At 40.4% G+C, this 13180-nt stretch overlaps 1 protein-coding gene across 14 annotated transcripts in view; it reads left to right on the top strand.

Annotated features, from left to right (window-relative positions):
- The window catches only part of SUGCT (succinyl-CoA:glutarate-CoA transferase), a 787044-nt gene that overhangs the window by 266310 nt on the left and 507554 nt on the right, over positions 1 to 13180 (top strand). The window lies entirely within an intron of this gene.

The following is a 13180-nucleotide window of genomic DNA, read 5'->3' as shown; positions in this document are numbered from 1 at the left end:
AGCTTCCCTATGACCCTCAATTTCACTGCTGGGTATTTGCCCCAAAGATACAGATATAGTGAAAAGAAGGGCCATTTGTACCCCAATGTTTATAGCAGCAATGTCCACGGTCGCCAAATTGTGGAAAGAACCAAGATGCCCTTCAGCAGACGAATGGATAAGGAATGTATATGGTCCATATACACTATGGAGTATTATGCCTCCATCAGAAAGGATGAATACCCAGCTTTTGTATCAATATGGATGGGAGTGGAAGAGATTATGCTGAGTGAAATAAGTCAAGCAGAGAGAGCCAATTATCATATGGTTTCACTTATTTATGGAACATAACAAATAACATGGAGGACATGGGGACATGGAGAGGAGAAGGGAGTTGAGGGATAATGGAAGGGGAGGTGAACCATGAGAGACTATGGACTCTGAAATACAACCGGAGGGTTTTGAAGGGGTGGGGGGGTGGGAGGTTGGGGTACCAGGTGGTGGGTATTGGGAAGGGCATATATTGCATGGAGCACTGGGTATGGTGCAAAAACAATGAATACTGTTACACTGAAAAGAAATAAAAAAAAAAATCTCAATGAGTTATCTCAGCCTATACCCAACTATGGATTTTTATATCACATCCCTCGAAAACAAATGTTCCCTTGGGTTATGGACACTGGGGAGGGTATGTGCTATGATGAGTGCTGTGAAGTGTGTAAACCTGGTGATTCACAGACCTGTACCCCTGGGGCTAATAATACATTATATGTTAATTTAAAAAAAAGAAAGAAAACAAATGTTCCCAACCTATCTGTCTGGTCTGATTTCTTCACCACAGAGAATCAGAGCTCCATAACTTGGGTAAATAGGACCATGGCTGTGGGTTAAGCTGAGGCACAGAGAATAATTGGGTAGGTTTGAGGGCATATGTACTTTTTTCCATTGGAGTTGTTTTTTTAAAATATTTTTTTATTTTTTTATTTTTTATCCATTTATTTATTTATAAAGATTTTATTTATTTATTTGACAGAGAGAGAGACTGCAAGAGAGGGAACACAAGCAGAGGGGGTGGGAGAAGGAGAAGCAGACTCCCCACTGAGCAGGGAACCCGAGGTGGGGGCTCGATCCCAGGACCCTGGGATTATGACCTGAGGCAAAGGCGGCCGCTTAACCAACTGAGCCACCCAAGAGCCCCTCATTGGAGTTTTTCAACTGAACAACAGAATGCAGGGAACTGTTTGAACTGCTATCATTCACAATTCTCCTGGGGATGTTACTTTCTAGTTTGATAAGAGAGAAGTTAATTTGTTCCATGCGATGAATGCCTTAGGTCTTTAGGATTTATTTTTCTTGACAAACCCTTTGGAGTGGTTAGTGCTAGTCCCATTTATCTGGTCCTGTTGTCTTGCGAAAGAATCAGAACAGTGGTTTACAGATGGCTTGTCATCTGTTAAAGGAGGATGATAATAGGTACCTAGCCCACGGGGCTGGTAAAGCTTAAAGGAAGTAATGTATATCAAGTACCCAGAACACTGCCTGGCCCTCAGTAAGTGCTGTGTAAGGGATCATGTCTAGGGGTCCTGGCCATATGCTAAGTCCTTTACATCTTTGTGCTGTCTCATTCATGCTCCCTGAAACTTCCTGAGATGGGAATTATTAACCCCATTTCAGAGAGAAGGATATGAGGCTGAAAGAGTTTTCTACTTGCCCAAGGAAACACAGGCTGTGAGTGGAGTAGTGGGTGCTGGTTACAAGTACAGAAGGAAACATTCTCTTTGTATCTGAGAGGAGCAGAGTGGCTTGGGCCCACCGTATCGTCAAAGTCTCTGTGAGTTTTGGTTTCTATGTGCCTGCACCCACTTTTCAACTGCAAGTAGAAAAATGAAGTAGAAATCTAATCGAAACTGTCCCAAGGTTAAGAGTGGAAAAAAAAAAAAAAAAGAATCTGGTTCAGTCTATTGAATAACATAGAGTTTGCACCTGGAATATATTTGTTTGAGTCCCCCTTACACACCACTGAAAAATATGCTGTAATGATAGGCATTTAATGAAGCAGGCTAGTGGGTACGTTGGTAATAGGTTACATTTTATTTTCCTTAGGGTAATTATAACAGGCTTATACTATAATGAGAGAATTCTGGTTTTGGAATTGAAATTAGTTTAAATACAAATCACTGGAAAAACACAAGTCAGAACATTTTCACATTTTAAAAATTAGCAGATGTTCTTGTAGAAATTCACATTTTATATTATCACATCATGCTCTGAAGTAAAATAAAAGCAGGATCTCCTATTATTTTGGGTGTGGATAATGATTTAGTTATAAGAGATCTTTTTCTCTCTATTAAAAAGTCTCCCATGGTTCTTAGTGTCATATTTTTACAAATTAAGAACTTTAAAAATAGGAGATGTTCATTTATCAATGAGAAAAACCAAGCTTCCCTGTCTTTTTGTTGACAAGTCATTATCAGACTTCCCCTCTTGTTATTGTTTTAATATGTTTCAAGATAATTTCTTTTTGTAAGGAAGAGTTATTTGTGACCACTATTAAGACTAACTTAAGTAGATTAAAGTGTAAAAATATTTTGCAGATTCCTTTGCAAAGGGTAAGACTTTTGACTATGGAACACATGCATCAAGTTTTGTGTTTTGGCTTTAAAATCAACAGCAAACATTGATAACAACTAAAATTCTGAAAATAACTAAATTTTACTTTGTTAGATCTGTACTAAGTGCCAGGTTATATCCTAAGCACTCTATCTCATTAATTCCTAATGACAAAGCAGTAAGGTGAATATGATCCCCATGGTACACATGAAAGAACTGAAGAATTAAAGAGGTTACATGATTTTCCCAGAATGTTGACAAATGGTGGAGCAGGGGTTTTTGAATCCCAGACCTCTATCATTAGCCAGTTTCCTCAACTACTGCATTATGATATGACTGAGCTAGAAGTGCACAGGCCATTATGGACATACAGAAGTAGACACTTCACCAAACCTGGGAGGCTTGAGTCTTAAAGTACATAATGAGCTTAGGGTGTTTCTGGAGGGGACAGGGAGAATTTGAGGGGGGCGGGGAAGGAAAGGAATTCCAGGTAGAACATTGTGAAAATAGGAGAACTTATCACTGTTACTTGCAGTATACTGAGAGTATTAAATGAGACAGGGGACGATGCCAGTGAGGTCAGGTCCAAACCGTGGAGAAATCTGTGTTGAAGAGGTTAAGCATGTTCTTATAGGATAGAGAGATACTGATAGGTTTCAGGCATATAACTGGCATGGCTGTGTTTTTTTTTAGGTAAATCACTCTTAAATGGGTGAGGAAATAGTTTTCATAGACAAAACAGGAGGTGGGGAGACCAGTTTCCGTCTTCTGTGTGAAGAGGATGAAGACTTTGGATTAGGTCAGTGGTGCTAGAGGATCCATTTAGGATGTATTTAGATACTGATTTGCAGTATTTAATCGCTCTTAGCTCTGGGTGATGAGGGAGATCAAGGGATAAACAGTAAGTGACAGATTTCCAGCCTATATAACTCTGTGGATTGTAGAGTCACCAGTTAAAACTGAGAAAATAGAGGAGGAGGATCAGGCAGAAGGTACAATGAGTTCATGTTGGGTTGATACAGCCAAGTGGTAACAGTCAAAAGAAACTGACTAAACGGGTCTGATATTGTGGGCAGGGATTTGAGGTAGAGACAGGGTTAGGAATCATAAGCATTTTTGGTAGCTGCAACTATTAGAGTGATCAAGATCATGGTGCATGTGAGAATAGTAAGCTATTGATGGGCTATGGGGCACTTGGGTTGGGTGAATGAAGGGGAGTTGACTAAGGAGACAGAACAAGAATAATCAGAAATATGATGAACCAGTGGCATCAGAGAAGCAGAGTTTCAGGAAAGTGATTAACGGCTGTGCAGTGCTTTAGAGCGGTGTTACAAGAGCTTGGAAATGTCCACTGAATGAGACAATGGAGACAACCGGCAACTTTTGCAAGAAGAGATCTAGTGCAGTGGTGTTGACAGAAATCATGTCACACTGGTTTTAGATATAAACGTTAGGCTGGCAATTGAGACGGCAAGTTAGGAGTTTTCTTTTGAGTATTTTGGTTGATAGGATTGTGTAGTACTAAACGTGAATGTGTGTATGGACATGTCTCTGTGTGTGTGTGTATGTATGTGTGTATATGTGTAATGTTCTTGTACATGTAGTTTTTTTTTTTTTTTTCCAAGGGAGGGAATAGAATTTAGCAGATTTCTAGGCTGTGCGAGACGAGGCCACCGAGAGGGAGAGGCTAAAGACACAGGAGAAGCTATGACCAAAGTGCAGGCCCCAAGTGAGGTCCTAGGGCTGGATTAAAGAGATGGGGATCTGATGTGGGATTACAGGCCATTCCTTTCCTGGAGGAAGGAAGGGGAAGAATAAAGCTGGGTGTACTTGTAGATCACTCACAGGTCATGTGTGTTAGTATAGTGATAATACAGCTTGCTGGTTTCAGCCATCTGGAGGAAGAAGGAAGCCATGACAATTCTTGAGCATGAATGTGGTGAGAAATATAGAAAGTGGCAAAGCTTTGTTACTAGTCTTGAAGTGCTGGAGTTCAGAACAGCAACAACAAACCCAAAGAATTGTGCTTGGAATTGTGTCTTAGCTCCTAGTGACCACAATGCAGATGGTCATGCAGGAACAAGCTCTTGACCAGGACTTTGAGCTTTGACTTTGGTGACCTTGTTTAAATGTGCTGAGACAGGGGTTCAAAGGAGGTATTTCCTTTAGACCAGTGGTTTTCAAACATGACTGCTAATAGGAGTCAATTGGAGAGATTTAAAGAAATAATGACACCATTGTCACCCTCTTAGCTTCTGGATTCAAACTGATTTTGGGTGGTACATGGTCACCAATATTTTTTAAAGCTCTGCAGGTGATGTGACTATGTGGCCAGGGTTGAGAACCACTGCGTTAGACCATTGGTCAGCAAATGTTTCCTGGAAAGGGCCCCATAGTAAGTAGTTCAGACTTTGTGGGCTCTATAGTTCCCTTTGCAAATACTCAGCTCTGTTGTAGCTCAACAGAAGCCATAGATAATACTTAAATAAGCTAGCTTGGCTGTGTTCTAGTACAACTTTGCTTATGGACACTGAAATGTGAATTTTGTATAATTTTCACATGTCACAAAATAATGTTCTCCTTTTAATGCCCACTCCCCCTCCACCTGCCATTTAAAAATGTAAAGACCATTATCTCATGGGCCATATGGGTGTGGGCTGCAGTTTGCTGACTCCTGCTTTATACCTTTCCTGCTCAAAGTGTGGTCCCAAACTAACATAAGCATCACCTGGAAGGTGGTTAGAAATGCAGAATTTTGAGCCTCAACCCAGGTTTTCTGAATCATAATCTGCATTTTTTAAATGATTTTATTTATTTTATTTATTTATTTGACAGAGAGAGAGATCACAAGTAGGCAGAGAGGCAAGCCAAGAGTGAGAGGGGGAAGCAGGCTCCCTGCTGAGCAGAGAGCGCAATATGGGGTTTGATCCCAGGACCCTGGGATCATGACCTGAGCTGAAGGCAGAGGCTTTAACCCACTGAGCCACCCAGGCGCCCCTCGTAATCTGCGTTTTAACAAAATTCTCAAGTGGGTTATATACAGATTCACATATGATAATCATTCATATGCTCCAGGCCATCCTAATTCCTTCCCCCCCCAGCTCAGAAAATAGGGCACCTTCTTCATCTAGTTGTCTCAGTGACCTTTTAATGAAAGCTCGAGAGCATTTGAGGAGAACGCTGTGACAAGAAGCTGTCATCTGGGTGTTCTGAATTGCTTAACAATTTGGATAGTCTTGCTTTAAGTCTTAGAACTTTTAAGTGGAAGGTTAACATTCTTCTATGAAAACAAGGACTTTAATTTCTATTTTAGCATATATAGAGGTTCTGTCTTCCCATAGAACAGGCATACTGTGGTCCCTGGATGCAGAACCAAACTTTTCTGTAAGAAACACCTTGAACTTATTTAACAGCCTCTAACAAGAACTTTTTTGAGACTTGAGAAGACTACACCCAAGAGCATATCAGAGGTCATCTTAGCCTAGTCTTGTGGGAGGAAAATCATGGAAATCACAGATTAGCCTCTACACTCGTAGTGAGGCCATTACCCAAAGAAGTGACCCTCACTTTTTTGCTTTGCAGAGATTCAAAAAGTGAATTATTTAGCAAGTAGTACTTCCTACTAAGACTCATTTCAGGTAAATTGGAAAGAACATTAAAGTGGGAATCAAAACATCTTTTATCACAACTCCGACATGGGGAGGCTCTGAAAAGTAGGGACAGATTATGATGCAGGTGAGCTCCTGCTGTGTGTTTATGAGTCGGGCTAAGGCTGTGTATTTGTGGGTGGACAAAACAACTGTTAGGATGGTCCAAAACAGTCTTCGGGGTGAAGTATTTGTTCTATAAGAAAGAAACAATTTCCTTTTAGCTTCGGTTATTACATTTCAACAGATTTACTTCCCATTTGACTCTGGTAAGAGTAAGATTAATAAGGGAACTGTAGTGAGACTAAAATGTTAACTCCCCCAGGATGTGGAGAAAAACCACATGCATACAAATGTGTTTAACATGGATTTTCCCACATTATTTACTTTGGCTAATTTCCTTTTAAACTCACATATATGTGTAGACTTGGACACCTGTTGAAGAGAATATTAAGCCTTGACTTATTTTGTTCATTCGTCTTTTTTTTTTTATTACCTCATTCCAACTATTTAATAAGACAGTGGCCATCCCTTCTTTCTTTCGGCCATATTTGGACAAACCGAGATTAAAAAAAAAAAAAATCAGACTCTTAACTTTTATGCCATCCTTACATGATCATCAAGGAATGACCCCCTCTGACTTCCTACATTTCCTTTCAACAAGTTTGATATTGTAGACATTTTACAATGTGAACACTAACCTGGTATTAAAAAAATAATATGCAGATGATTGACCTTACCACTGGAGGCATTAATGTCATGCAGCTTTGAGGAGTTGAAAGCTCTGGTGATAAATTACTGAAATGGTTAAAAATGCATGCAGAGTGGTCTTTCTCAGCCTTATTCCCCAGCACACCTCTGTGATGTATACATTATGCTTCAGCCAAACCAGACTGTTCCTCAGAGGAGTGTGCATTTTTCTGTGGTTGGAGCTTTGCTTATAATATTCTCTATATTTAGAAAGCCCTCTAGCCACCTTTTACTGACAAAATCCCATCCATCCTTCAAAGCTGAGCTCACAAGCCCCCTCATTCACATATCCTTCCCGATCCTGCCAACTGGATGTGATATTTATCTCCGTTGAGCCCTCAAAGCACTTTGTATGTACCTCTCTTATGGCACTTAGTTCATTCTGCCTTATGGTTTAGTTATTTGTGACCTTGATTTCTTCCCTCTGCTAGGCAGCTGGAGAGTGGGGACTACGTCTTCTTTATTCCTGAAACTCTTGAAAGTTAATGCTCCTGTTTCCTCAAGATTGTTCTTGAGGAGCCTAAGGACAGACTGGTCAGAAAAAGGACAGGTTATATCAAGCGTAAGTTTCTTTTGTCTTTTGGATAATACTGATCAAAAGGGAGTAGATTAATTTAATATGGGAATTGTGTCTATGTTAGAAGTAGACATATGATGATATGTGAAGTAGGTGAATTAAGAGGCATGAGGAGACTGTAGAGATCCATGAGACAATGAGTAGGAGAAAGAAGGTCACGGTCGTGAGACGGCTTGAAATGTGTTTAACCGTGTAACCAATGCTGTTGATGCCTCACTCCACGCTGCTTGCATCTACTTCTACATTTTCCTAGTGTGGTCATGGCCAGTTTCCTGTCTCAAGCATTTGTGCCTCTGTTTCTCTGCCCGAGGGCTTACTTCCATGTCATAGTTGCTTGCTTAACCCACATAGGCTAGCTCAGAAATGCCAGGGAGTTCCTGCCTCCATGGGCAACCCTCAACCAGTGAGGGATGACTGTCAGTGGTATACATTCCATTTTGTCTCTTCCCTGGTGAGACAGTTCTAAGGTAGATTGTCTGTGTTTTGCAGGAAGGGCCCCAGCAGGATTGAGTCTCAGCTGGCCACACCATTTTTTTTTATTGGCTCCTCTACCTTCCTGATCTCATGTTTATGTCTCTGTAACTTGTGCTGCCTGTGATCACATAGCAGATAAGGCCTTCTTTTGGGTTAGCCCATCCTAAGACATTCTGACCAAGTAGAGCTGACATCTTAGAAAAGAACCTTCAATTGTGAGGTTCGATCCTTATATTAATAATGTGATGGGGCGCCTGGGTGGCTCAGTCAGTTAAGCATCCGACTCTTGATCTCAGCTCAGCTCTCAATCTCAGGGTCGTGAGTTTAAGCCCTGTTTTGGGCTCCGTGTACAGTGTACTTTAAAAGACAACAATAAGGAAATTATGTTATAATGACAGTAGCTGTACATAAAACAAGTGTAGGGTAATCAGAGAGGGGAAAATGTGGCTTAGTTAGCAACATTTTGGAGAAGGATTTTTGTAGGAGTCTAGGAAGAATTTGTGCAACGAACCAAGGATGGACTTATAAAGGGATGGCCTGGGATTGTGGAGAAAAGTAATTGTTCTGAGCCTTCATGCTTGAAAATGCAATGTGTACTATATACTTCTCATATCTCCTGTTGAATTTGGCCATAGTATAATTAAATATATGTTTTATATATCTACACTGCACAAATCTGCCATGTCTCATTGGCATCCTGCTGCTGTTGCAGTGAGGGAAGTGAATCTAGAAGCATCACAGATGAATCTACATTGTCAGCCTTTGGAAGAGGTTTATGGAGGATTGGCTTTGATTCACCAGTTAGAGATTAAAAAAAAATTTCACCATATTACATTTATTTTTCACACGTGTGACAGGATAATATCCTTATATACTAATTTATATGTTATTTTACCCATGCAAGGTAGATTTAGAGTCAGCCTTTGGGGTAGAAGAAAAAAAAACCCAGCAGGAAAAGAATTCAAAAGTCTAACCCTGTGGGGATTAAAGGTATGAAAGAAGATATTAGAAAAAAAATAAGATTCTTAAATGATAACCTATACTGCCTTAAGCTAAAAAAGGAATTTATTATTTCATATAGCTGAACAGTCCAGAGAGAGAACTCCTCTCAAACCAGTGTGATTCATGGTTCAATGTCCCTAGGTCATTTTCAGGCCCCACACTTAACGCAGTAGCTCTATTCTCAGACTTGAGATGTACCCCAGAGACTCAAGAGTCTGTTCACCACAAGGAAGGATAGCACAATAGGAAAGACAGTTCATACTCAAATTCAGTCCTCACTGGCCTGACTTGGGTCATGTGTCCATCTCCAAAGAGAGGCCATGACAGTGAAATGAACACACTAGCTTGTTTGACTTTCTGCTTTCTAATCTATATGCCAGTTGTGCCTTTTATCTTGATTTATTGCTCTGACTAGGTCCTCCAGTACAATGTTGCATAGAAAGAGTAAGAACAGGTATTCCAGCTTTTTCCTGATACTAGAGAAGAATGGTTTAGTGTTTTATCATAAAATACAATGTTAGTTTTAGGATTTATATAGATTTCATCTACCAGACTGAAGAAGTCTCTTCCATTCCTAGTTTGCTGAGAATTAAAAAAAAAAAATCATGAATTGGTGTTGAGTTTTGTTAAATGCCTTTTCTGCATCTCTGGAGATGATTATGTGGATGTTCTTCTTTATCCTGTTAATATGTGAATTACGTTAATGGATGTCACCTTGATAAGTTGTGTAAGTTGCTGAATTCAGTTGTGTGTGCATTTAATTTTTATGTCCATGTTCTTGAGTGGTATTGGTTTGTTGAATTATTTTGTGTAATATCTTTATCTGATTCTGGTATCAGAGGAATCCTGGCCTCAAAAGATAAGTTGGGAAGTGTTCCCTCTTCCTCTCTTTTCTGACAGAGTCTGTGTAAGAAGATGAACTTATTTTAATTCATGATCTTACTCTGATTCTCAAGTAGAGTCAGTTTTACCCAAGTGCATAAACTGACAATGGAAGAGGGGTGGTTCCTCTGAAAAAAATGGATATCCCGTTGCCACAAGAAAGAAGAGTGGGAAGCTGGGTGACAGACTGAAGTTATGACAACTGACCATTATACACAATGAGGCAGAACAGGGCTTTTCATCACCAAGACTAGATAAGATTCCTTGGTGGGGCAGGAAGGAGAGAGCAGGGTAGGAGGAGAAAATAGGGCTCTTAATCAGGGGTCATGAATAGGGGCAGAGTTAGTTTCTAGAGGTTGCCCAGTGTCCACTGTGATGGGAACCTCTTGGGAGCCAACTTGAGTCTCCATCTGAGTAAGAACTTGTTACTGCCTCCCTTGTGGCAAGCATGTGATGAACTGCTCTTCTCATTGGCCTTTGGTGGGGTCCTCACCCCCTGCCAGAAAGGCTTCTATTGACTTTCAACAATGTGATGCATTTTTGTGTCTCCACATTCGGCTTCCTTCCTACCCTGCTCGCCTATGTGGCAGCCCACCTTTTAGTGTCCTTGGATAATCACCCCCTTCAGCCCAATTCTCACAGGTAGAGTATGAGCCTGTACCCCCAAAAAAGTGGTGGAGTATGAGGTGGCAAAGCTTGCCACACCTGTAGTTGGATGGGTTTGAACAGAGCCTGAGACAACTCTCTGATGCAAGTAATCATAAAAAAAAAAAAGCTGTCTAGTTCATCTCGGAAGTTGTGAAAACGTTTTTATTTTGTACCATTTTTTCATCTTAATGTTATTTTATCTGTGATTCACCCCTTTCTTGTCAATGCTAAATTATTCTTCTTAACTTCTGAGATTAAGGAAAGGTAATTGGCCAATGCTTTTTCCTTCTGGATTAGCCTCAGATATACTTTTTTAAAAATTGCAGTCTTGGGATGCCTGGGTGCCTCAGTCTGTTAAGCCTCTGTCTTTGGCTCAGGCCATGATTCCAGGGTCCTGGGATCAAGCCCCACGTTGAGCTTCCTGCTCAGTGGCAAGTCTGTTTCTCCCTTTCCCTCTTCCCTCTGCTCATGCTCCCTCAAATAAATAATTACAATCTTTAAAAATAAATAAATAAATAAATAAATAAATAAATAAATAAATAAATATTGCAGTCTCTGGTCGTAAAAAGAAGAATTTTCCCTCATTACCAACTGGTTAAAAAATCTTCTTAGGCTTTTATTACACTAAACCTAAGAAATCATGATATGACAACACAGGATCTGTAGGGCGTGTTATATATCAGGTGGCAGCAGGGCCAGACCCTGGGATGATGTAGACGAAATCTCTGCCCCCTGGGGGCTCTGCAACCCTGTGGAGTAGACGTGGTGGGCACTGAGGATGGGACGAGATGACAGAGTGGAACAGAATGGGAGAGGCTGCGAATTTAGGCAGCACACTCTTAGGGGCCAAGCAGAGAAGAGTCAGTTAAACTTGGGAGCGTTCTAGAAAGGTAGGTTAAGGACTCTGTGTTCTTTGGGGTTTGTGCTTCCATTTTGCAGTCTTGGAGTTGGCCATTCAGTTAATGTAAGGAGTGATTAAGCCCTAGGGAAAACGTGCTCACAATGACCAAATTCTGATTTTAGCTAGAAACGAGTTGAATAACTTAAAATAGCAAATCCTTCTTCCTAGAAGGGAAGTTTACATAAGACCAGAAATAACAAGAGCTATAAATCAAGATGAGAAAGCAACCTGGTGAATATATACTGTTTGAATAAAGAAGGATCCCTAAGGAAGACCGGCCCCAAATCTTAGAGGGCTCTAGTTTCACTAGGGTTCCTCTGTCCTTAACCTGATTGCATTTCTTTCTGAGAATCTTTCAGAAATGCTCCAGCTTGCTCCCTTCAATATTTTTCATTACAACAAATCTTTTTTTAAACCAAACATTCCAATTTGCCTCATGAAAAACACATTTAGTGAGCACGCATAACAGTAATAGCTGATATTTATTGAGCATTTACTGTGTCTTCCTACTGTTCTAAGTGTTTTCTATGGATTATCTTCTTTGTGCCTTATGCCCAATCTACGAAATAAGTGCTGTTATCTACCCCCGCCCCCCAGCCTTTTTCTAATGAAGAAACAAAATCTTGTGGAAGAAAATAAGGTATATTACCCTGAGCTCACACTGTTAGGGAGGGTGGTTCTAGAACCCATGCTACGGAGCATCTACGATCCTCTCCGTCTTTCTTTTGAGTTGGTTGAGGCATTAGAGATGATCTGTTGTGATCTGTGTTCATTTTTTAAAATTTAATTTTATTTTTTCAGTGTTCCAGAATTCATTGTTTATGCACCACACCCAGTGCTCCATGCAAATACATGCCCTCCTCAATACCCACCACCAGGTTCACCCCTCCTTTTAACCCCCTCCCCTCCAAAATCCTCAGTTTGTCTTTCAGCACCCACAGTCTCTCATGGTTTGTCTCCCCCTCCAATTTCCCCCAACTCACTTCTCCCTTCCATCTCCCAATGTCCTCTGTGTTATTCCTTATGCTCCACAAATAAGTGAAACCATATGATAATTGACTCTCTCTGCTTGACTTATTTCACTCAGCATAATCTCCTCCAGTCCCATCCATGTTGCTACAAAAGTTGGGTATTCATCCTTTATGATGGAGGCATAATACTCCATAGTATATATGGACCACATCTTCTTTATCCATTCGTCCGTTGAAGGGCATCTTGGCTCTTTCCACAGTTTCATGTTTGGTGTTCATTTTTAAGATGAGTGAATGGAGAAGGTTATGGGAGTGCAGTTCATGGCTGGTGGACAAAGTCAAGCTGTCCTCTCTTACTGTGCTTTTTGACATCCTATGGCCTGAATATCAGCTGCTTCATTATGAAGGGCAGCTTGTGGTGGAAGAAGCAGACATTTTCTTTTTTCTTTTTATAACCTTCCATGGAGCAAAATCCATGATAAGATAGGGAAGTAAAGCTCATGAACAACATATTATCACAGAGACGGTGAGGTTTTTCTTTGTTCTACAGGGACTCTTTATTCACATCCATCTTTTTTCTGTTCTTTCCCAAAAATCCACTTTTGAAAGTCTATCTGACTTTTCTATTTTTGGCTTAAATATGTGGGGATGGGGGTTACTATTTGTAGTTCATGAAGCGCTACACTAAATGGTTTTGGAAATAAAGTCTCTCTCTTTCAATCTCTTTCTTTCTCTCCTC

The sequence above is a fragment of the Mustela erminea genome, chromosome 11 (genome assembly GCF_009829155.1).
Source record: "Mustela erminea isolate mMusErm1 chromosome 11, mMusErm1.Pri, whole genome shotgun sequence".
Classification (NCBI taxonomy): domain Eukaryota; kingdom Metazoa; phylum Chordata; class Mammalia; order Carnivora; family Mustelidae; genus Mustela; species Mustela erminea.
This window is presented reverse-complemented; position numbering and strand designations above follow the sequence as displayed.